The 24,872-nt window shown below is 40.7% G+C and overlaps 1 protein-coding gene and 1 pseudogene across 2 annotated transcripts in view; both read left to right on the top strand.

Moving 5' to 3' along the window:
* Positions 1–24,872, top strand: part of Fhit (fragile histidine triad diadenosine triphosphatase) — a 1,532,796-nt gene that overhangs the window by 547,014 nt on the left and 960,910 nt on the right. The window lies entirely within an intron of this gene.
* On the top strand, positions 23,991–24,168 carry LOC115064638 (annotated as a pseudogene).

Below are 24,872 nucleotides of genomic sequence, written 5' to 3'. Positions count from 1 at the left end.
GAAATGGAAAATAAAATGATGGCTTGCATTTTTTTTTTTTTTTTTGAAAGGAAACTGTATGTTGCTTTCTGATAGCTGTCATTCCAGGATGAAAATTTTGGGTGAAGAGAGAGCCTCAGAAGTACAGACAAATGCCAGTTTGCACAAAAGTGGGGGTGGGGAGAAGCAGAGGTTAGAGGCCCAGCTTTTGTATTCTGCTTGCATTTCAGATGAGATAAGCCAAGAGCTCTGCTAAGTTGCAGTGCAAAGCTTACATGGCTCCTTGAGAAAAGCAATTTATTTTAGATTATAGCACAGCAGCTATCGTTTAAACTGCTAGGGATCGTAATTGAACTCAGAACCCCTTCTCGGTGAAGACATGGTGTAGTAATACCTTCATGGGGGCTGTTCTGAATAGCGTGGATGCTGGACCTGTGAGAAAGACAGGGGTAGTGACAAGAAGATGGAGTCACTGGACTATCACCAAACCTCCCTGCAACTGCTGCATCCAAACCAGCATGGCCAGGAAAATCTTCACAGCCCTACAAATTTTAATCATGGCTTTCCATTTTTGATTGTGTCATTGTTGTTTAGTTTTGGTTTTGTTGTTTTGTTTGCATTTGGAGCCACTCGTATGAAATGCACAGGAAGCTGCAATCAGGGTAGATAAGTAAATGCACAATTAACAAGCAGCAGGGAAGTTTTTGTTTTTTATCTTTGGGGTCCTGGTGTGGCTTAGGGGCAGGGAGAATTGAGGATAGCAGTGTTCCCCTTGCTACTGGTAATCCTTGATTTGATAATAAAGGGATATATTTACCCTCTAACTTACCCTTAATGCAGACTGTCATCCTGTCATTAAGCTCTAATGAAATCTTAATTGTTCTGTTGGGGTAAAGTGATGTGTCTCATTTCCGTATGCTGCCCTCGCTCTCTCCTCATTAGAAATAAATCCAGTTAGACTATATTCACTGTTCCTCCAGCACTGTCCCGAGGCTCCCAAGACAGCATCCAGGCTCAATTATTTACTTTTGGCTTTAGTAAAAGAACTTGTCAAGGTGTACCACCATGTTTATAATTAAAAAATAAAATCAACACCTAGTTAAACCCCAAATAGCTTAGAAACACTCAGAGCAGTAGCAGGTCCCAGTCGCAGCCTCTGGAGCACTGTCTGCATTGTCTGCACTTGGTAAAGAACTGTTGAAGCTCACACTTGGTACCTCCCACATTGCCAGTTAATAGTTATTTAGTTCTGAAAGGAAACAACACTGGCTACTTAAATTCTTCTGAAGATGGTTTCCTCCCCCATCTTCTCTCTAGTGATGTTCCGTTATAACAACAGGATTCTCAGTCCCTACTGTCCACATCTTGGTCTCTTCCTGGCTGGCCCGTTGACTCCCTGTCTTGTATTAGCACGAAGGCGTCTCCCTCTTCCATTGGCTCAGACAAGCTGCTGCCAGCACAGCTGAGTTCAGGGTACATTTGCTCTGACACCAGAGTACTCCAGTTTTGCCATTTATCCAAAGTTTAAAACTGAGAACATTTACACAGTTATGACTTGGCCAGACTGTTAGTGGGGTCCTGTGTGATCTCTGGAGTCCAGTGTCACAACCATGGCACTCAGAAGAGACTGGGTCTAGCTAGGGTTCAGGTGCTTCTTTACACCACGTTGTTAAAATCCCTTTATTACTTCATTTATGTGCTGTATATATCAGGACAGGTCTTTCTTATGAAATTCTTTTTGTTTGGTTTTGCATGGATTTCTGATGTCCTCTTGGCCTTTCTGTGATATATTTCCTTTCTTTTCCTTTTCCTTTTCCTTTTTCTCTCCCTCCCTTCCTTTTTCTTTTCTTTTCTTTTCTATTTATTTATTTATTTATTTTTGGTTTTTAGAGACAGGGTTTCTCTGTGTAGCTCTGGCTATCCTGGAACTCATTTTGTAGAACAGGCTGGCCTCAAACTCAGAAATCTGCCTGCCTCTGTTTCCCAAGTGCTGGGATCAAAGGCGTGAGCCACCACTGCCCAGCTTCTTTTTCCTTTTGCAAATTCAATTGTGTGCTCCGTGTTAAGCTAGAACCCCAGCTTATCCCCTGCACAATCTGGAAAACACCATCTGCACGCGCGCGCGCGCGCACACACACACACACACACACACACACACACACACACACACACACACACACACACCTCCTTAAATGCACAGAGAAAACTCCCTTGCCTGCTTAGTAAAAACTCTAGGCTATCACTCCTCACCTCTGTGTTTCTGACAACCTCCCCAAATGTGCCTGCCCAGGGGCTCAGTTCTAACCATGGGCAGAAACAATCCCAGCTCCTAGCTCACAAGTCATCACCCCACACCCAAGACCTATAAAATCCCCCTTGCTTTAGCCTGGACGTGTGACTTCACTGAACTCTACCTGTGAGATCCATGAACCCACCTGAGAGCTGCTTCCTAATTAAACATACCTTTATCTGCTTTTAATCTGGTCTGATGTAGTCTTCATCACCATGAGAGAGAAATAGCCTGTCACTCTCTCCTCTCGGTTCTCTCCTTCTCCCCGGTCTCTCCTCTCCTTTGTGCACTTGCTCCTAGCCCAGCTGTTGGTAGCATCCCAAGACTCCCCCAGAGCAATCCAGGCCTGGGGTCACAGGGGTATCCAATGAGCTTTGTTTTGTTTGACTTTACTTGTAAGTTTCCTTTTCTCTAAGTAGGGAAAGGTGAATGGTAGGTCAACTATCTCAGCCCTTATGTGTTTGTGGTTCCTTGGTTTGCTCTCAAAACACGCCTGGTAGTTTGATATAAGCTTTTGTGTCTACCATAGTGTTCCTGACTTTTTATTATCTATCCGCAGTGCTAAGTCTGATGCTACTCAAATCCTTCCTTTTGGGGAGATTTCTTTTTGTCTCATCAGGAAGCTATTCTCTTCATTTTCTAACACTTCAGAATCCATTATTTGTCTTGAGGGTTTGTGTTTCCCTTTAATTCCAGAAAATAATCTAATACAATATCCTCTATAATTTTTTTTTACTCGTTTCTCCCTTCTCATTCTGAAAATTGTATTAGCCCATCCTTAGACCCCCTGGATTGATTTTATTTATATCCTATATCCCCACACACACTTCTGTATCTATCTTTGTAGTCCAGGGGCTTTCTCTGACTGAAATCACACTTTCTATTGAATTGTTTTTAGTTAAGGGATCATATAATTTTTAAGAAATCTTCCCTGTTTGATTCCTCCCTTTTCATGTGATATTGTTTTGTTCGTGCAGATTCCAAATCTCCTCCATTCTCTCTTGATAACATAAAAGGGTTTTCTTTTTAAAATTTGCTGTTTTTGTTTTGTTGTTGTTGTTCTAGATCGTCTGTTTCCGCAGCATCCAGCTTCTCCAGTGTTATTTATTCATCCCTTTTACTTGGCGTATTAGACGTCTGTTTACATGCAGGTAGCCAGTGTGAAAGGTCCCTTTGCCAGTTCTTTTTAAGCCACTCTGCGTCTTATACATTATAGGCTTGAAACGTTCAATGTAAGGTGTTTGCATGGGAATGGGGAAATGCCAGCATGCTGCAGTAAGATATTTTACACCTATGGTATCTGTCCAAGTTAGCTGCTTTCTTGTTGTCTTGAAGCTGGTATTTGCTTCAGGCTGGCCTACAAGGTAAGAGAGGGGGAACTACTCTCTGCTGACCGGTCTACAATTCCCCTTGGCCCCACCGGCTGGCTCCTCACACTGTCTCACCTCTTCTCTCTGAGGTCTACTGCTCAGGTATTCAGGCAGGTCTGCCCTTCTTGCCTGTCGCCCTCTCCCAAGTTCTGATGTCTTGTGCTACAATTCAAGGGTCAACAGACTTATTGAAATCCTTTACCTTCTAATTGATTCTCTTCCTGGCCCTTAGTGATTTCAGGTTTAGACCTGCACCTTCCTTTGGCATTATTTATAAAATACTTCTGGTGGGAAAAGTGGTAAAGAGGTTTGCTCACTCCTTGTTACAAGTAGAATATAATCTCTTGAGTTATTACTTTATTTTAATTTCTGGCAGTGTTGGGGATGGGCCCCCAGCCTTTCCCATGCCAGGAATGGGCTCTACTATTTATTTATACCACACCCCAAAACACTTTCTTCTGAAAAAGGGTAGACTGAGATTTTATATACCTTATAGCAAAGAAGTGCCATGTATCACTATTTATTCATTCATCAGTTTGTTAATCTAATACTTGGAATCAGGACATATTTTTTTCATGAACATAACATTAATTCAATGAAGCCCATGTAAGTTACACGTGGGACATTTCTGTGGGCTTTTTGCTTTTTTTCTACTTCATTTAACTGGATCAGGGTTTTTTTTTAATTTTTAATTTATTTTTTACATTCTATATTCCATTTCCTGCCCATCCACCCTCCTTCTGCTCCAGATCCCACACCTCCTTCCCACCCCACCCTGTCTCCATGTGGGTGCCACCACTCCCCAACCCACCTGAACTCTAAACTCCCTGGAACCTCCAGTCTCTTAAGGGTTAGGTGCATCATCTCTGAATGAATACAGACCCAGCAGTCCTCTACTGTATGTGTTTTGGGAGCCTCATATCAGCTGGTATATTCTGTCTGTTTGGTGGTCGAGTGTTTGAGAGATCTCAGTGGTCCCAATTAATTGAGACTGCTGGATCTCTTGCAGGATCGAGGGGCCCCAATTAGTTGAGACTGCTGGCCCTCCTGTAGGATCGCCCTTCTCCTCAGCTTCTTTCAGCCTTCCCTAATTCAACAACAGGGGTCAGCTGCTTCTGTCCATTGGTTGGGTGCAAATATCTGCATCTGACTCTTTCAGCTGCTCGTTGGGTCTTTCGGAGGTCAGTCATGATAGATTCCTTTTTGTGGGTGCTCCATAGCCTCCTTAATAGTGTCAGGCCTTGGGACCTCCTATGCCACTCTTGGGAATATACCCAAAAGATTCCCCACCATGCAACAGAGGCATGTGTTCCACTATGTTTATAGCAGCCTTATTTGTGATAGCCAGAAGCTGGAAACAACCCAGATGCCCCACCACAAAAGAATGGATACAGAAAATGTGGTTCATTTACACAATGGAATACTACTCAGCTATTAAGAATGAGGACATCCAACTTAGAATACCCAAGATACAATTTGCAAAACACAAGAAAATCAAGAGGGAAGACCAACATGTGGATACTTCATTCCTCCTTACAATAGGGAACAAAATACACATGAAAGGAGTTACAAAGTTTGGAGCTAAGACAAAAGGATGGACCATCCAGAGACTACCCCACCTGGGGATCCATCCCATAATCAGCCACCAAATGCAGACACTATTACACATGCCANCAAGATTTTGCTGAAAGGACCGTGATATAGCTGTCTCTTGTGAGGCTATGCCAGTGCCTGGCAAATACAGAAGTGGATGCTCACAGTCATCTCTTGGATGGAACACAGGGCCCCCAGTGGAGGAGCTAGAGAAAGTACCCAAGGAGCTGTAGGGGGCTGCAACCCTGTAGGTGCAACAACAATATGAACTAACCAGTACCCCCAGAGCTCGTGTCTCTAACTGCATATGTAGCAGAAGATGGCCTAGTCTGCCATCATTGGAAAGAGAGGCCCCTTGGTCTTGCAAACTTTATATGCTCCAGTACAGGGGAACACCAGGGCCAAGAAGTGGGAGTGGGTGGGTAGGGGAGCAGGGTCAGGGGAGGGTATAGAGGACTTTCGGGATAGCATTTGAAATGTAAATGAAGAAAATATCTAATAAAAAAAAATTGAAAAAAAAAAAAAAAGAATAAGGACATCGTAAGTTTTGCAGGCAAATGGATGGAACTAGAAAGTGTCATCCTGAGTGAGGTAACTCAGATCCAAAAGGACATGCATAGTATGTAATCACTAATAAGTGGATATTAACCAACAAAACAAAACAAAACAACAACAACGAAAAACATACAGAATATCCAAGATAGAGTCCACAGAACTCAAAAAACTTAACAAGCTTAAGTGCCCAAGTGAGGATGCTTAGTCCCACTTGTTAGAGAGAAGAAAGCAACCACAAATGAGGAGGGAGGAGGGACCTGGAAGGGAAAGTGAGTGGGGTGGGGTGGGGAATGGGTTGGAGAGGGGAACCTGATCTGCTATTGGGTGAGGGAAAAGGGCTGAAGCCCTGAAGGCCAGCTGAAAGAATATAAACAGGCAACCTCAGGAAATAGGAGTTTGGGAGACCCCTCCCCCAGAATGGGAGACCTGGGAGGTCAGAGACTCCCAGGACTCAAAGGGAGGGACCTTAGATGAAATGCCCAACAGTAGGGAGTGGGAACTTAGAGATCCCACTTCCAGCAGGAAGACAGGACATCAAGTGATTGATGGGGTTGACATCCCATAGGCACACTTCTGACCCTTAATTGTTCCTGTCTGAAAGAATTACAGGGATGGAAATGGAGAGGAGCCTGAGGAAAAGAAGGTCCAGCCACAGGCCCAAAGTGGAATCCAGCTCCAGGGGCGGTCCAAGGTCTGACACTGTTACTGTTTTGCTTTGTTTTGTTCTAAGATTTATTTGTTTTATTTGTATGAGGACATTGTAGCTGTCTTCAGACACACCAGAAGAGGGCGTCAGATCCCATTACAGATGGTTGTGAGCCACCATGTGGTTGCTGGGAACTGACCTCAGGACCTCTGGAAGAGCATTCAGTGCTCTTAACTACTGAGCCATCTCTCCAGCCCCCTAGGTTTTTTTCTTAACTTTTAGTGGGTTTGTTGTTGTTGTTGTTGTTGTTGTTTGGTTTTTGTTTTTCGAGACAGGGTTTCTCTGTGTAGCCCTGGCTGTCCTGGAACTCACTTTGTAGACCAGGTTGGCCTCGAACTCAGAAATCCGCCTGCCTCTGCCTCCCAAGTGCTGGGATTAAAGGCATGTGCCACTATCGCCCAGCTTCTTTAGTGGTTTTAGTAATGGTTATTAATTTGTTATAAGTTTTATTTTTCTTTACTTGTTGAAGAAAAAGATGCCTAGATGTCTTCAGACTTGCTTCACTTTTTTCTCATTTTGTAAGTGGATAAAGTCTTCAAGGGTAGAGTTGCCAAAGAAACTGTACCAGTAAACCTACAAAACTGTTCAATGACAAAGACTCAATTAGGTATCTCTGACATCTGTGTTAACCAAGATTTAAAATTATCTATCACTGCTCTGGAAAGACAGCTAAGTGGGTGAAGGAGCTGTCTGCAAAACCTGACAGCCTGAGTTCAGGTCCCAGGAGTCAGGTGGGGGGGGGGGACTGGCTACCAGAGTTGTCCTCAGATCTGTAAAGCACATGTGTTCTAACCGCCCAGATACCAAAGTAAACAGACAAAATATAATGAGGACTTTGTCACTTAAAACGTATAAAATGGATACTTTGTCTGCTGTTGGTAAGAATAAGAAAATCTGTTACAGACTTTCTGGTAACAATAAAATGTACATAGAATGTAATCTCAGACTCCTTATTGTCAGAAGTAAAGATAAGGAAAATATCAGAAATTAAAATCGAAGTTCATTTTATAAAATGATATTTATTGCATTGTGTATACATTATGTATGATAGAAAAGATCCAAATGACATGTATAAAGGAAAATATAATTTTAATTATAAATGTCTACATGATGGGACATTGTTCACACACTTCCCTCAGATAATATTACACAATAGGGCCTTACACAAGTTAGGCAAGTGCTTTGTCTGAGAATAGCTTCAGTCCTTACACATGTCTTTTAGTCAGCTGATATAAAGAACAAATAAAAGGCTTGCTTATAATTTAGGTTTATTTTTAGAGATCAAAATGCTTAATATATATCAACATTTTAAAACATAATAAATAGCGAGATAGATAGATAGATAGATAGATAGATAGATAGATAGATAGATAGATAGATCTAGACCAACTTTTAACTTTGTTGTCTCTCAGTTAAATTTTGTGAGCTTTCTCTGTTACTTTGCTGTGATCCCAGATGTTTTACAGTTTATATGTTTAGATTTAATAGGAATTATAAAAAGGAAATGCACTTTAAAATATATGCTTCTGACATTAAACCTTTTAAAAATGTCACCAAATGGCCCATGTGGCTTCCCCAGTAACCTCCCAAACATATTACTGTACTGTTAACAGAATCAGGGTGGACCTTTAGCAGCTCAGGATGTAATCTCCATCACCTGAGCATCTCCTCAGTGCACTTGTGAGCGCCTCCCTGCCTGGACTACATTAAGTTTTTCTCCCTAAGTCTCTGGTAATGCCAGAAGTTTGATATATGTCAGCATTACTTAAATAAATATCCAGATTCTCTAAAAACATGTCCTCTAACTCACATCTTTCAATGGAATTAAAGGTTTATTGGTTCCTTCGTTAGGGTTTCTATTGCTATGAAGAGACACCTTGGCCATGGCAACTCTCATTTTAAAGAGCACTTAATTTGGGCTGGCTTACAGTTCAGTGATTTAATCCACTGTCATTACTGACTAAATCATAGTGACTGACAGACAGACAGACAGACATGGTGTTGGTAACTGATGAGTAGCTGAGAGTTCTTCATTCAGATCCACAGGCAGAGAGGGAGATGGAGGGGCAGGGGGAGGGGAAGAGGGGAGGGGGAGGGAGAGAGGGAGAGGGAGAGGGAGAGGGAGAGGGTGAAGGCCTGGCCCAGATGACACTGACAGAGACCTAGTTCACAGAGAGCTGTGCTTCACTGGTAATTCTATGCTCTGAAGCAAGGACCCTGGGTGCAGGGCAGATAGCTCAGTGGGTAAAGCACTCTTGCAAACGCAAAGATGAACATCTGGGCCTCAGAATCTACATCCAAAGAAGTCAGTCATGGTGGCACATGTTTGTAATCCCCAACAGGAAAGGTGGAGACAAGGAGAGCCTTGGGCTCTGTCCAGCCAGCCCAGGCACCTGAACAGTTAAGGCAAGTGACAGGTCCTGTCTGAAGAGACAATGTAATAGTGCCTGAGAAACACTCTGGCCTTCACACACACACACACACACACACACACACACACACACACACACACACACCACAGGGCGAACATGAACTAGCGGAACGATAGTTTTATGGGTCCATTTGGACAATGGAATATTCAAGCACCAATAAACCAAAGGTGGAAGATAGAGTTCCAAAGTCTTCTAGACATATTGTCAAGTGTAGAAAGAGTATTCTTTGCTGTTAGAGAAAGACATCACTATGATTTTATGGCCCAGAGGTCATAAAGATAAGGTGGACAGATGACTGACTTCAGTGCACCTGCCTTCCTTACTTGACAAGGTATCTCAGCTTGTGTTTCTACACACAGCCATGATGGAACTAGAGCTTGTGCTTTTGGGGGGGAGGTGCCCCACTGTGACTCCCTCCCATCCTTTCAAAAGGACACAAATATAAATTGTTCTATTTTTTCCAGATTATTAACAAAGCACTTAACCTTTTTTTTGGCAAGTTAAAACAAAACGTTCAACACAGCAGAAGGCTTAGAGTGTGTCCCTAAACATCCCTACTTTGTCAGGGACAGATTCCTTCTTTCTCTGTTCCTTCCTCTCCCTCACAGCCTGCGGATTGGCACGCCCAATAATGTTTTATTGTTTTCTACAGCCCTGTGCCATGTCTATGAGATTTAAACCACAATTTTTACATTTCAGTGATACGGATGAAATGTAGTTTGGTGAAATTGTTTTATTTAATGGACGTGTAATTTGCTTCCCTCTGTGTTTTTGGAAACAATACAGCAACAACCAACTTGGTATATTTTGTGTCCTTCTTCAATTATTTATTAAGAAAAAGTTTACAGAAGTAGATTTTTCATATATATATATATATATATATATATATATATATATATATATATATACATGTACATATATGTGTGCATAGTCAAATTCATAGGAAATAGTAAGCTGCCATTCACAAGAAATTTTACCAATAATTCTCATGCTGTTTCCACAACTTTCTTCTTCTGTGAACCCCTTAATTACTGACTAAGCCTTCAAATGGGCCCCACCAAAGAGAAATTCGGCATACTGCACTCAAGAAGCAAGTCTGTGTTGTCTGTGTGGTGTGAACTCATCCAGGAAGACTCGGTTTGAGTGGTCTGTGAGTGGGCCTTCAAACTGTCTTCCATTTTACCATTTTCCTTTCTACCTTTATAGAATTCCTTCTGAATAAGAAAACAGAAAAAAAAAAAACCAAACCCTTTTACCTTTCATCCTCTGAGGCATGACCAAATAACAGGTGTCTGGGGTCCAAGTCCCTGTTTCCTATTGTGTCTCCATTCTGATTTACCTTGGATGTAGCTGGTATCTCAACTACATTCAATATTCTATATTTGTTTGTTTTGCTTTAGGCTTTTTCTGTTCCTAAGCACTCCACCCCCACCAGCTCTAGCCTTTGCCCCCGGCTCACTAGACCAGGGTGATAGAAGAGCATGCACAATTGTTCTCCAGCCCAGAGATTGATTTTGCTGAGTTGAAGCTGGTACGATGAGTTGTTAACCCTGTTAGAAAAATACAAGTTAGATTTATGATTCTCTCACACAGGTAATTTAGCTCTAATTTTGAATTCTGAGCCAACTGATTTATACAATATTGCATTATAGCATCACAAAAGTGCAATTGAGTCCAGATGATGCATGACTTTGAGCCGCCTCCAATTATGCAATAAATGATTTCAGTTCTTTAATAAGTGATATCTGGGTTAACATCTGCTGGCCCACTTCACACCCATGCTCTCATCGCTACCCTGGTCCTTTCTCTCCTCTTTTTCTTTTCCCTCTTCTTTTCCAGGCTTGAGTGACTTAGGGACAATTTGCTTTCGAAATCCCAGCCCTGCATATTGCAGCATCCTTCCTTCAAGCTCTCATTGACATTTCCTCTCAGTAGTGGCCAGCTTCTGTAGGCCATTACTGTTTGGCTGTGGACAGCATGCGCTCTGCGGATACGTCATATAGAGAAGGCATGTTCCTGGCATGTGATAGTTCATCTAAGAGTTTCCTTTGGATTATTGAAGTCCTACTATGCACACACACCTTTAGTATGCCAAGTTTTCCTTATTTTTTTCTTCTTTGAAATGATTTTCCTGTTTATTTCCCTCAGTCTATTTATTTTTAGCTGCTTTTATTCCCTGTATCTCTGTAAGGTATATAAAATTATTTTGGGAGTTGGATAGAAGTAAATAAACAAAAAGGACCAGAGGCAGTTCTGTGAACCGTAGAGACTTATCCAGAAAGAGAGACAAATAATTGGAATCTATAGTTTAAATTCTTTTCTTTTGTTGGAAATCCCATGTTCTTTTGAGTAAGGGGTGACCCTGCGAGAGTCTTTGTCAGCGAGATCAATGGTCTAGAGAGGATGAGAAACCCCGAGCAATGACAGAGAATCCCAGACTCTTGTCTCAGTCCTAGCTCCTGCCAGCCCTCTGTGGCCCTCTTCACACTTGTAAAACATGATTTTCTCTTCTCTGTGATCCTTCCAAACTTCAGAAGTTCATATTGAAAACAATTACTAATGTCCAACCCTGCCAATTTATCTTTATGTTCCCTTCACTGCCTATACTTCACAAACAAACTAACAAATCCTCAGCTCCAGAGGGTTAAAAGCGGTGAGGGCCTGGGATAGCTACCCTGGAAGAAATGTTACAACCTGCTTTAAAGAAAGTAAAGATGGCAGATTCTCTTCCTGCCTTTTCATAAGCATGTGTGTTCCTGGCGTTCACTGCTGAAGGGCTATTTCTGTGAAGAGATGTAGGTAATGAAAGAAAGATATGAGGTAGGAGAGGGGAGTGGGTAAGAAAAATAAGTTTTATATTAAAGGAAGAGCTCAAGTCATACGTGGAACCTTGACTTGAGCACATGCACTTCTGGGCTATTTTCAGGGTAAACTGGAGCATCATCATGGCTGGAAGATAACAGTGTAGCTTTGGCTCCATGTGTTTTGTCTGGCTTAAAGAATCCATAATTTCTCTCTTCCATTTCTAGTAAATTGAACTAATGTAGAGGAGTGCATTTTCTGATTTGAATTAAGAGCACATTAATAGAGTAAAATAATACCTGCACTGGACAGCTCAGCTTGGGGCCTTTTAAGGAACCTGGTTTTTAAAGACCTCTCTTTCCCCTATAACTTTAATGACAGTGAACAGTGCCATTTCTCAGCTGCCTTTCAAGTACATTGGTAAGGTGCTTTTCTTTTAAAAATATTTCTCCTGGTTTCATTTTTACCAACTCCCTTTATATTAAAAAATATTCCCCAAAAGGAATCAGAATTCTTATTTTTATGAAGTCCCATTCAAAGAGACTTTCAAGTGTCTTTTTTGGCTGATTAGTGTTATTCTACACCCTTCAATATAATAGGTAAAAAGATCTAGCATGGAACCAAATATGAAAGGGCCTTTATTTTATTGTGAATAGATCTAAAATGTTTTATTTTTGACATTCTTCAATAAAGGGTAGTGATTGGACAGCTGACGTAACTATTAGAGATCTTTATCTTTAATTTAGGGATTTTTTGGCCTGGCTTCTTTCTCAGAAAGGCATAAGTAAAGGCAAGGCAACCAGAGGGAATGCCATTCTCCTTGTGTCCTCGTGCAATTAAATACGTTTGCATGGTATGTGTGTACTTTAGGGTTTATATTATTTTATTTTATTGAATTCTTAATACATAGTGCTACTCAATTCAGATTACAAGCTTTGGGGGGGTGCTGGTTTATTCTAGTAATTATCTATTTTCTTAGTTGTAAATACAGCCAAGTAGCTTTCTTTAAATGCAACTTTACACCTAGTGTTAAAAGAATATTTAAAATTGTTCCATTTAAAACAAGTATCCAAATTTGGTAATGTTCTTTTTGACCATCTGGGTTCTTGCAAAAGTTGAAAAATCTTGGGCACTCTCAGGCATGTCACCAATAGCTAGTAATTTGGGACTAATTTAATGTGTGAGGAGTATGTTAGAAGACTATTTTAAGCACACACATTTCAAGTAGGTTTTGTTTATTCTAATTGGAGAGCATATGGGTTGGAAACCTCTCAAGGTAAGCTTTTGATTATAGATTCATTTATAACAATCATTACCAATGGGATCAGCATTAATCGATGAGACTTGGGGGCTGTTTTGAGGTGGAGCATACTTGGGCTCTTATGTTTCTTTTATATTGTGCTACAGCAAATGCATACAAGGTGCCATATATAAATATGTGTTCAATGGGTATAGGTAAGAGTATACTAGAATGGCTGTCTCCTTCTCTTAATGTTTGCTGAGACATCTATCATATAGCTCCCAAAAGATAGATTTCAAAGGTATAGAAAGTTGTGGTCCTGTCATTTGTTTATGTAAATAAGAAGAATTTAGCCAGGCAGTGGTGGCACATGCCTTTAATCCCAGCGCTTGGGAGGCAGAGGCAGTCGAATTTCTGAGTTCGAGGACAGCCTGGTCTACAGAGACAGCCAGGGCTATACAGAGAAACTCTGTCTCAAACAAAACAAAACAAAACAAAACAAAACAAAGAATTTAGCCATGATAAATCCCTGGAGAAAAGTATGGAATGGATATGAAACGAGATGTTGCCACCCCTTTGGCAGAAAATGTAATGCATTGGTTAGTTCTTCATTGCTTTGACCAACTACTTATGAGTAGGAAAATGCAATTCATTCCAGCTCACCATTTCAGAGGGTTTATTCAATAATAGCTCTGTTCCTCATATGTGGAGAAAGCATCATGGTGGCAGGACCACATAGTGAAGGAGAGATGTACATACCCTGGTGTACAGGAAGCAGATGTTCACACTGTGAAGGTTTTCTTCTTTTCTTTATAATTCCATCTGAACCACCAGCTTAGGGATGGTGCCACCCATCTTTATAATGGGTCTTTCTCCCCTTAATTAAGTTTCTTAGGAAATATCCTCAGACTCCAGCAGAAAAATGCTTCTCCAGTCTTCTGGGAGATTCTGAATCTAGTCTAGTTGACAGTGAGAATTAACCATCCCAAATGGAGTGTTCTGTTTTTTAACATCAAGCTCTGACAGAGGTCATCAAGTGGACGGATCAAAGAAATCTCAACTATGTTTCTTGCCATTGGAAAACCATAAACTCAGTGTCTAGACTAATCCCAAGGAATTTAAAGTGGTCCACATGTTGTGGTCCAGCTTCCACTAGATAATCTGGAAGGACATAGAGTCATAGTGGCCTGCTTGGTGATGGACACACTGAAGCTTGTATCTCCTAACCTTTCCCAAGGCACAAAGCCAATGAGTGTTTCTGGGAGACCAGGTCTGAACTGTGTCTAGAGGATAACCATAATGGAATGCTTTAGGATCTAGTGCAGTATGGTACCTGAGATGGCCCATGGACTTTTTAGCACACCAGGTCTGAGGTTGGTTGCCACATGGTAGGTACTAGAGCCCTGGTTGGAGGTTTCAAATAGCTACTATTGAAAGGGGTCCAGTGAACTATCTCAAGGATGACTTACAAAATTTGTGGCAGTTTCTGTGAAAATCCCCCAAGGAAATATTGGTTCTGTGTATATCTACCAGACCCAAAGACAGCAAAGCTAGCACACACACACACACACACACACACACACACACACACACACACATATGGCTTCTTTTCTACTGAGCTTCAAAGATTCATATTGAGTGACCAAATTTTCTGTGGCTCTGGACAAAGTTCTAGCAAGCCATAAGTTTGTTTTTCACAGCTAACATAGAATTCTGAGACTTCTAGTTACAAACGCATTTCCAATTGAGAAAACAATAAACTCATCCATGTGCTAATCTCTCCCAGTCCTTGCTTTTATATCTCATGCTTCCCCTTCACAACGCACCACTTACCCCTGCTTCAGACTGGCAGCATTCATGGAATGGTATATATATATATATATATATATATATATATATATATATATATATCATATAGATGATATATTCAATATATATGGATATATATACACATATACATAAAACATATATACATGTATATGTATATACAAATATGTATGTGTATTGTGTATATGTATACATATATACATGCATATATCACACATATATGATATGTATCCTATATATGATATATAAGATATATATGTGATATATCATATATACTCACATATATGATACCCGTATCATAAATATCTATATATGTATTATATCCAGCACCAGGAAAATACTCTCATATATTCTGCCTCTTCAGCTGTGCTTTCTAAGACCATTCACTAGTAAGGGGAAGGAATGGAAGTAGAGAAAGTAGGATTGCACATCTTCCCATGACAGCTGCCAGTCTGAAGCAGGGGTGAATGGTGCGTTGTGAAGGGGAAACATGAGATATAAAAGCAAGGACTGGAGGATACTAGCACATGGATGAGTTTACTTTGTTTTCTCAATTGAAAATGCATTTGTAATCATAAGTTTCAGAATTCCATGCTATCTGTGAGTAACAAACTTATGGCTTACTAGATCTTTGTCCAGGGCCACAGAAAATTACGGTCACTCAGTGAGTCTTAAAGGTCACAAGGAAAGAAGCCTTGTTTTATTTTCTGTATGAGTTTTAAGTATGTTCAACATGACTTTTATAAACAGCTGTGCCTGTGTGGTAGTTTGTATAAGCTTGGGTCAGGGAGTGGCACTATTATGAGGTGTGGCTTGATGCAGTAGGCGTGTCTCTGTGGGCATGGCCTTTAATACCCTCATCCTACCTACCTAGAAACCAGTCTTCTCTTAGAGGCCTTTATTTGAAGATGTAGAACTCTCAGCTCTGCCTGAGCCAGGCCTGCCTGGACAACGCCATGCTCCCACCTTGATGATATTAGACAGAACCTCTGAACCTGTAAGCCAGCCCCAATTAAATGCTGTCCTTATAAGAGTTGGCATTGTCATGGGGTCTGTTCACAGGAATAAAATCCGAAGTAAGAAAGCACAAAAGTTTCTTTCAAATAGACAAGATATCCACATAACTTCTCAACAGAGATGGGTAAGTGTGGCGTCTCTTTATATTAACAGGATCATTTTCTAGGAATTCCCTTAGTCACTAATCTAAGATTTCAGTGTTTTAACATTATTTTACATTATTAAACATGATCCCCTCCCAATACCATTTTCTCACATTTTACAGTTTAAAGTAATCATAACAAAAATCATAAAAACCATTATGGCAGTAAATCCCTATGGGAACCTATGGATGGGCAAACATGCTAAACTTTCCCTTTTCAATTTTGTGGGACCTCTGTGCCCAGAACATTATTCCACTGTAGGGGGGGAAAAAAAAGAAAAAAACAAAACAAAACTTGTCTTCATGGTAGTTAAAGGAATTGTTTAAAATAGTCTCTGTTTAAATATGTATAGAAACTATATTTGTATTTCCCAAGTTCTGTTTGCCTTGGGATTTCCCAAGCTCATCTTGTGTTTTGTATCTTGCAAATTCTCACATGTGTGTGCTACAGGTAGCATAGGCTAGATGTATCTCACCACAGATCAGAAGTTTTGGTGAGGACCATACTTCAGAAAACTGCATTTCAGAGCCCTGGTGGCATAAGTCTGTTACCTTTAAAAGTCCAGCCACAGAAACATAGATTTCAGATCCTGTGACATTTTAAAAGATGATTTAAAACCTACTCCCAGAGGCAAGGAAAGGCACTCTGCAGTCGGTTCCTTTCCCTGTCATCTGGGGCTAACATGGTTTGTGATGTTACCACCACTGAGCTGGAGAACAAGGATGTCGTGGTTCGAGCGTCTGGGGGGTCAGCATTCACTTTGTGAGGAAAAGTTAAAGAGCAACTCCGCTTGAGAGACTGTACACACACAGCACAAACATACACATGAACATGCAAATAGCTTGGTTCCATCAAGTCTTTTTTTTTTTTTTACATAGGATGCTCGATGCAGGCATCAGCTTAGCACAGCTACAATGGCACTGCCAAGTGTTTTCAGAGCTAGCTTCTGGGGTTGTTTCTCTTTGGCAACTTGTGGCCATTGTCTTGTGAGTTTTCCTTTCATGAAAATGTCAAGATTAGTAAGATGTGGGGGAGGATATTAAGCATATTAATGTTTTAATTTTTTTTTTCCTTGGGGAAACACTTGCCTTTTCACCCCTTTGTTAGACAGTGGAGCCAGGCTAATCAGTCTGTCCGGTACCTCACTTAATTGGGTAATTAATCTTGATACTTCAACTCAGTCTCTCATTTTACAGCTTTATTCCCTAAACTTAGCTGCAGAGTATTCTGGAGGTTACTAATGTGCTCCACCAGGATTATGAGGGGTCAGGTAAGCATCAGCGTTCCTCAACTCCTCCCAAGGTAGAGCAGTTCTTCGTTCTCTACCTTATACTGTGCTTCTACAAAACACTCACTTATAGTGAGATTTTAAAATATCCCCTTATGTGCCACATTGCTGCTTTGCTGGACTAATTGTCATCGTTGATATAAATCAGGAAAAGCAAAGCAGAAAGAACTATAAAAGGCTTAGAAATTAAGACTGGTGCTGACCCCATAACTAAATCTCTTCTCCTCTCGGTATTGAGACATAATAGTTCAGCTCCCCGCATTGTCAAGAGGACCTGTGAGATCATGTGCCCCTCAAATATTCTCATTGTGCCTGTCTGCTAGATCCTCTTACTTAAGCATTGACCACCTCAGTTGCTGTTGTTCAAGCTCTTTGTAAAATAGACACATCACAACAAATGTCAACAAACGTTAGCTTTCCCTTTCCTCCATGTGAAGTCTACTTTTCCAGAGTTTGAGATTTAGAGATAAATAAGAATCCAGAAAGAACACATATGTGTTTACATAAAATAAAGTAGAAATTTAACCAATTATGGAGCCATGACAGATGGCGATAAGAGCCAGACACTTGGTACATATCTAATTCCAGGTCAAGGCAGGATAATCAGAAGTGTGACACCAGTGTCATCTTTATAAGGAGTTCTAACCTAGACTACAGGAAGAGGAGCAGTGACAAGGTTGTGAACCCCAGACCTTCAATCCTACGCACTTCAAATCAAAAGCAGAGGATCTCTGTGACTCTGAGGCCAGCCTGGTCTATACAGTGAGTTCCAGACCAGCCAGGGCTATTTAAGGAGAGCCTTTCTCAAAACCAACCAAATGAGAATCCCTAAAACAATTAAAATAAATAAATAAAAAATAACATAAAAGGCATCAAGTATTCAAAAAAGATAATCATAAAATAATTCGTTACTCATTCTTTTATCTTTTATCGATTCTTTGTGAGGTTCACATCATGCGCCCCAGTCCCACTCATCTCCCCATTTCTCATCTCTGCCCTTCACACTTACAACCCCTCCCCCAAAATAAAACAAACAAACAAGCAGTAACAATAAGAGAGCATAGAAAACACCTCATCATGGAAGCTCTCATATGTCACAGTGTATCCCAGGGTACACCCATGGTTCATACATCTCCACTTGCAAATATTCATTGCAATGAGTCATTGGTGTGGTTTGAGATCTTATCACTATTGGTCTCCTCCTGGTTATCCTGTTGTCCTCTGTCATGGAGATCCTGCAGCTGTGGAATAGCAGGACTGATCCTTTCACTTGTCCCAATCATTTGCAGATGATACAGATGTGGGGTGAGCCAATTCAGAGTTCTGGATCTGGACTTGGGTGGTCATTGAGCTAGTCAGCCTGCTGGTTCTCTCTTATCTATACCATGGGCCCAGCTCTGCATCACTGCGCTGGCTAGCCTACCCAATGCCACTATCAGTAGTAGGCAGGGTCAGTTCTTTGCCTCTCATGCCTTTGGAGCCAGTTCATCTATACCCATGCCTCCAGAGAAGAGTCACTGTGCTGCCCAATCAAAGTGTGGGGCCCTACTCTCCCAAGTGATGCAGCCTGTGAGTGGCTGGGACAGCTCTCCCACACTCAGAGCTGGCTTTTCCATGATTTTGTTAATCATCAGGGCCAGCTCCACTATGTTGCCCAGGTGAGATGCAGGACCTGGAGAGGGGCAGGAACAGCTCACACACTCTCATGATCGCAGGGTCAGTTCTCTGAACTGGCTCAGGTGGTGAGGAGTAGGGGTTGGAGGAAGTATCACCCCCAGATCCACACTGCCCAATACTCCATCACCTCATAGCAGATGAGTGATGGGGGTCAGCTCTCTTGAGCTCTCACCCTCAGGGATGGCTCATCTGCAACACACACACACACACACACACACACACACACACACACACACACACACACACACACACACACGTCAGCTCTGCTGAGGTACAGAGCATGCTTTCCTGAATGCTGCAGCTGGTTCAAGCTCGCCCAAGCTCATAACCCTGTGGACAGCTTTCCTACAGCCAGAGGTGGCAAAAGGAGGAGAGTAGGGGGCAGTATCATCTCGGTGTCCATGCCACCCCATGGCGTGGTGGGGTCAGTGTTTCCATATTCACATCCTCATGACTTGTTGAGCCACACCTCTGCCACCAGGGCCAGCTCTACTTTGCAGCCTAGGAAAAGTGCAGGGCTACTCTCCTGAGTGCTGCCATGAGTGAGTGATGGGCGAACTCTACAGAGAGCCACATGCAGCAAGGGGCAGGGCCAATTGTGCACAGCCTCTGGACATTCACATGGTCCCTGGTGGCTGTCCTAACTAGGGACATCTCCATGTTCTCTCATGGTAATAGGAGCTATGGACATTGACACTGACCCCTGCCCCTGCATAGCCATCGACATGGCCCTCAGTGACTGCTTTTGCTGGGACCTCACCATGGGCCCAGATGGCAGAGCTGACCACTCCTCTCCATCCTCAGGTCTTCAGTTCCATCTTTCTTCATAATGCTCAAGCTGTTCCACTTCTCTTTCTCTTCTATCTGACCACCACATGGTTCTCAGACAGAAAACCTGATTACATCGAACAGATTAAGGGACCCTAGCAATTCTCGTTATTGAGAACAGTTCATGTAGTTTGTAAGAGTTTAATGTAGAAACACATTTTCCTGTTTGGTTTTGCAAGTTTGAGTCTGAGTGACTACTTATCCCCCAGTGCCATGGTTATATATATTATGAAGTCAAGCTTTGAACACTCATTGTTCTCAGTTCTTCTGTGAAAAGTGTAGCTATATCCCTCTTTTTAACTAAGGATCTGAAACAATGAGGCTGATTATATATGTGATTTTACCATTTGGCCATCGGCTTTAACTAGTTATAATTTTAAAGAATACATGTATTCCAGTGTAAGGAGGATTCTACTTTAGGAATGTGTACTGGGAATGTCTATTTGCCACCCTCCCAAGTCTGATCAATGATCTCAGTTGACCCAGGAGTTTGCCTCTGCAGACCTGGGTTCCCATGGTGATTGCTTCCATCATTGATTTGTTCATGCAGAAATCTTAGACTAAAATCATGTGGTCAGCAGAAGGAAAGGGTGTTGGTATTTAGTTCACCATGGTCTGCCTTTCTCATCATGTTTATTGCAGGGCTCTTTAGTGTCTCCAGCTTGTGGAGACAGCACCCTTCATCTTACCAGACTTGGGTAGCATTATCTTCTCCCTTTACCTTTAGAGGATCAGAATACTAAAGGCTTCCTGCTGCAGTGGCTTCAGCATCCATTACTGGTACCAAAGGCATCCTGCTGCAGTGACTTCAGCATCTATTTTGGGTACTAAAGGCATCCAACTGCAGTGGCTTCAGCATGCTTTATGAGTACCAAAGACATCATGCTATAGCAGAGCCTCAGCATTCATTTTTGGTACCAAAGGCATCCTGCTGCAGTGTCTTCAGAGTCCTTTACTTATAACCCTGTTTGTAGTTTCAAAAAGTGTTCTTACACTTGATTCCCCTCAGATGTACAGGTGATCGTGACTTCTCTTTCCTTCTAGGATTGTAACTGAGGGTTTCAGAAAGTATTTTTTACTAAACATTGCATCCTCTTCCTTCTAAAACTGGGAAAGCATCAGACTGAGATAGCCAGGGACAAGAAAAATAAATCTGAAATTCCCTGGATTATACAAACGTGGGTTCCTCACATTGGACTCAAAATAAATCAGTCCCTAGAGAAAATAAGGGTACAGTTTTTCATGATAGACCTGCCAGGCTGTCATTCAGGACCTAATTGGACTCTCTTAAATTTTGTTCTACTTCTTGTCATGCTTCTGGACCCCTGAGGGGTTTGATACCATGTGTGTTTTGAAGCAGGACATTTTTACTCAAGCATTTTGATGCTGTGGGTATATTGATTTTCAGAGTAAATAGGACTGGATTTGGGGCATATGTACCACAGAAGTATTTGTAGGCTCTTGAACTCTCTACTCAATTCTAAAACCTGCGTTTACTTGGAGATTTTAATTTTAATTTTAAAAAATAATTTATGCAATAGTCTAGGGACCAATTAATAGGAGACATTGAGTTTTAAGCATGTATTCATTTGTGTGAACATAACAATGACTAATGTGTGACTCAAAAAGCTAGTTACATTTATGTGCTTGAGTGTGGTAGTTCATTCCTTCTTTTTTTATTAATCAGTAATGTACTAATTTATAGGTAGTCCATATTTCATTGGTTTAATTGCTGGATTTCACAGAGCTATAGTACTACAAACAGTGCTATCTCTATACAAACCTTTGCCTGACATATTTTCATTCTCTTACCAGATACTTTAGCATGAAATGTCTAAGTTGAATGGTATGTATATGCATGCATTCAGAGAAATAATTCTCCAAAGTCCATGCTCCATTCTGTATCCACATTGTCAATCTGAATGACAGCATCCTCTTTTTCTAATAAGTATGGACTGTTATTTCCCCGTGGTTCTAATTGGTAATTACCAACGAGTATTGATACTGAACACCTTACAGTGGATTTATTTGAAATCTGTATTACGTCTTCTGAGATCTGTTCAAACCTTCAACCGTTGTTCCATTCCTTTTTATAGGACTTTCTGCATTCTGAACACAAATACTTTGTCTGATATGTAAAAGACAAACACTTTTTGTTTGTGAACTATGGCTTGTAAGAAACTTAAACTAAAGAAACTAAAGTTTTTGGTGTATAATTTTTGTGTGTTTCTGAGAGAAATTGCTCTACTTGAAGCTTGCAACTTTACTCCCTGTAATCTAATCTAGAAGCAATATAGATTTAAGTTTTATACTTCGAGGCTTGTGGTCTGTAAGGTACTGTCTGAAGATTATTTAAAGTAAAGACGACTACTAATTACCCCTTATGGTCTGGATATGTGGGTGTTCTGACACTATTTGTTTAAAAGACTTCTGGCCCCTTTTGGCCTTTTTGGAATCTTCATTGAAAGATCAATTGGTAAGAGTCTGAGTCTATTTGTGAGTGTACATCTGCTTCCTTTAATTCCCCTGTCTGTTCCTTCAATGTTAACACACTGTCTTGATTAGTGGGTCTTTATAGTCAGTCTGGAAATCAAGTCGTATAAGGATTTGTTTCTTATTAAAATTGCCTTGGCTGTATTTTTGGTAATTTGCATTCCATGCATATTTTAAAATCAGTTTGTCAATTGCTATATGAAGTCCTGCTGGGTTTCTGATTGGATTATATTGAATCTGTGGATTGATTTTGAGAGAAATGCCATTTTTAACAATAGCGAATCTTCTAATCCATGAATGTTCTGTCTTTTCATTTATTTAGTTCTCTTGATTTTTTTCTGCTATTTTACAGTTCATAGCACAAAACTCTTACACATATTTCACGTTTTGAACAGTATAATAAATGGAGTTCCACCTTTAGTTTTCTTTTTCAATGTTCTTTCTGGGAAGCAGAACTGATTGTATATATTACCCTGACATTTAACCCTGATATATTAATTTACCAGTCCTCCTTACAGCTTTTAAAATTTTTTACATTCATGATTATGTCACCTATAAACAAAGGTATTTTTATTTATTTCTGGCCTTTATTTAATGTGTAACTCTAGCTTTCTTTCACTATTCTAGCCTGACATTGTCTGATGAAGAATGTATAGTAAATTCCTTTACAGTGCTTGTCATCTTTCCTCTGTGTACTGGTCTGAAATATAAGTCTTTACCCACCAGACATATTTCTTAGATCTGTATTTGGGTTTTAACTGTCTATGTTACTTGGTAATTTTTATTCTACTATGCATTCTACTCCTCATCTTAGAAATTTTTCTTTTTCCAACATAGCCCTATTATTTCTTTTTCTTATTGGTTTTAGATTTTTAAAAAATTATTTTTATTGATTATTTAGGAAATTCACATAATGTACCTCAATCACCCTTACTTCCCAATCCTTACAGGCTTCCCTGAAAAAAAAATTAAAAGAAGTAAAATTTGTGTTGCCCATATGCTCACTGGAGCATGGTCAAATTCCTGGTTGTCAACCCCTTAAAGAAAAGTGAGTCTTCCTGAGCAACTGATCCACACCCTGTAGCCATCTATTGAGGAGAGCTACACTTCGGCATCCTTATCACACATTTTAAGAGTTCTCTTTGATGACCTTCTATCTAGATTAAAGGCTCCTGTGACAGTTCTCCCAATGCCCCTCCCCCAAAAAAGTAACAACCTATCATTTCTTTTTAAATCTTTTCTTTAACATGAATTTGGAATCTTCTAGACTATTCTGGAAAACAGATACAACACAAGCAAAATAAGGCTTTTGGAAGCATGCTTATTCTTTTTTCCCATCCTCTCCTAAAAATTCAAGCTTTCTGGGTTCTCAGCTGAGACTCTACCGTGCTTAACGTGGTCCTTCCCTCCCAGTTGATCTTACATTCTTCTCTTGGTCTCCCAAAGTCTAATCACAAAATTGCTTCAGTCTCTAAGCCACTTTTTGTGTAGTTTCTTGGACTTTACAGACACACTGTGGTGTGGAAATTTTACAAGTTCTCATGGGAACAATTTGTTGAGACGTTCAGATCATTTTTGTTTGGTTTAAAGTCCCTGTTGTCCCGCCGACTGCTGGTGTAGCCCTTAACATTAAGATTCCTCTCTCCAACTCCCAAACTACTTCAAATTCCAGCTGTTGCTTTCTGCCTCCTAACAGTTAGTCTGATGATGAAAATTAAGGAATGTCTTTAACATTAAACAATTGCTGAAAATACTTACCTGCCAAGGCTCTTGGCCTACCATGATCACAAAGGTGGCTTTCCCAAGGCAACATTCATCTATTGTATTCCTGGTATGCTGACCCATGCAATTTCTCCAAATGTAGAAAATTCAACTGCAAAATTTGCTGTAGTCTGTGTATGTGGGGGGGGAGGGGGAGGGAGAACAGGGCACAAAAGCTAAACAACAAGAACAGTGTGGTGATGTAACAGTTTGAAAATATCTCTTACATTCGAAAAGAAATGATTTTTTTTCTGGATTTCAAAATCAGAGTTAATAATGCACCTTGAGGTCACTTAAGACTGCTATCCTACTGTGTACTCAAACTTTTTCTTTAACCTGCCTTTAAGAGAACAATGTAACAATCAACCTTACTTGTCTTGGCTTACCCATGTAATCAAATTTTACAACCTAAGGTAATGCATACCTGTAATTTCATGTACTCTTCCATGCCCCTGACACAGAAAATGCATGCATATCACTTGCTGAAAGCAACAAATGTCTTTAAGCCTACTATAAAGATTGGAATGAACCCTTTATGGACGATAGGTGATAAACAGAGATATTTGTTGTCTGGGTCAGTTGGGATCAGTTGGAGACAGTGACTTAACACTTGTAAAACTCTGAAAGATGTTTGTAATTTATTGCTTATCCCTTCTCCTTGTGATTCGTTCTATGCTGTGCATTAAAGAGAAAGTGAAGCCCTTTGTCAGACATACACACACACACTCACACACACACACTCACACACACACACTCACACACACACACACTCACTCACACACACTCACACACACACTCACACACACACTCACACACACACTCACACACACACTCACTCACACTCACTCACACACACACTCACACACACACA

This window comes from Mus pahari, chromosome 8 (genome assembly GCF_900095145.1).
Source record: "Mus pahari chromosome 8, PAHARI_EIJ_v1.1, whole genome shotgun sequence".
In the NCBI taxonomy this organism is placed as follows: domain Eukaryota; kingdom Metazoa; phylum Chordata; class Mammalia; order Rodentia; family Muridae; genus Mus; species Mus pahari.
This window is presented reverse-complemented; position numbering and strand designations above follow the sequence as displayed.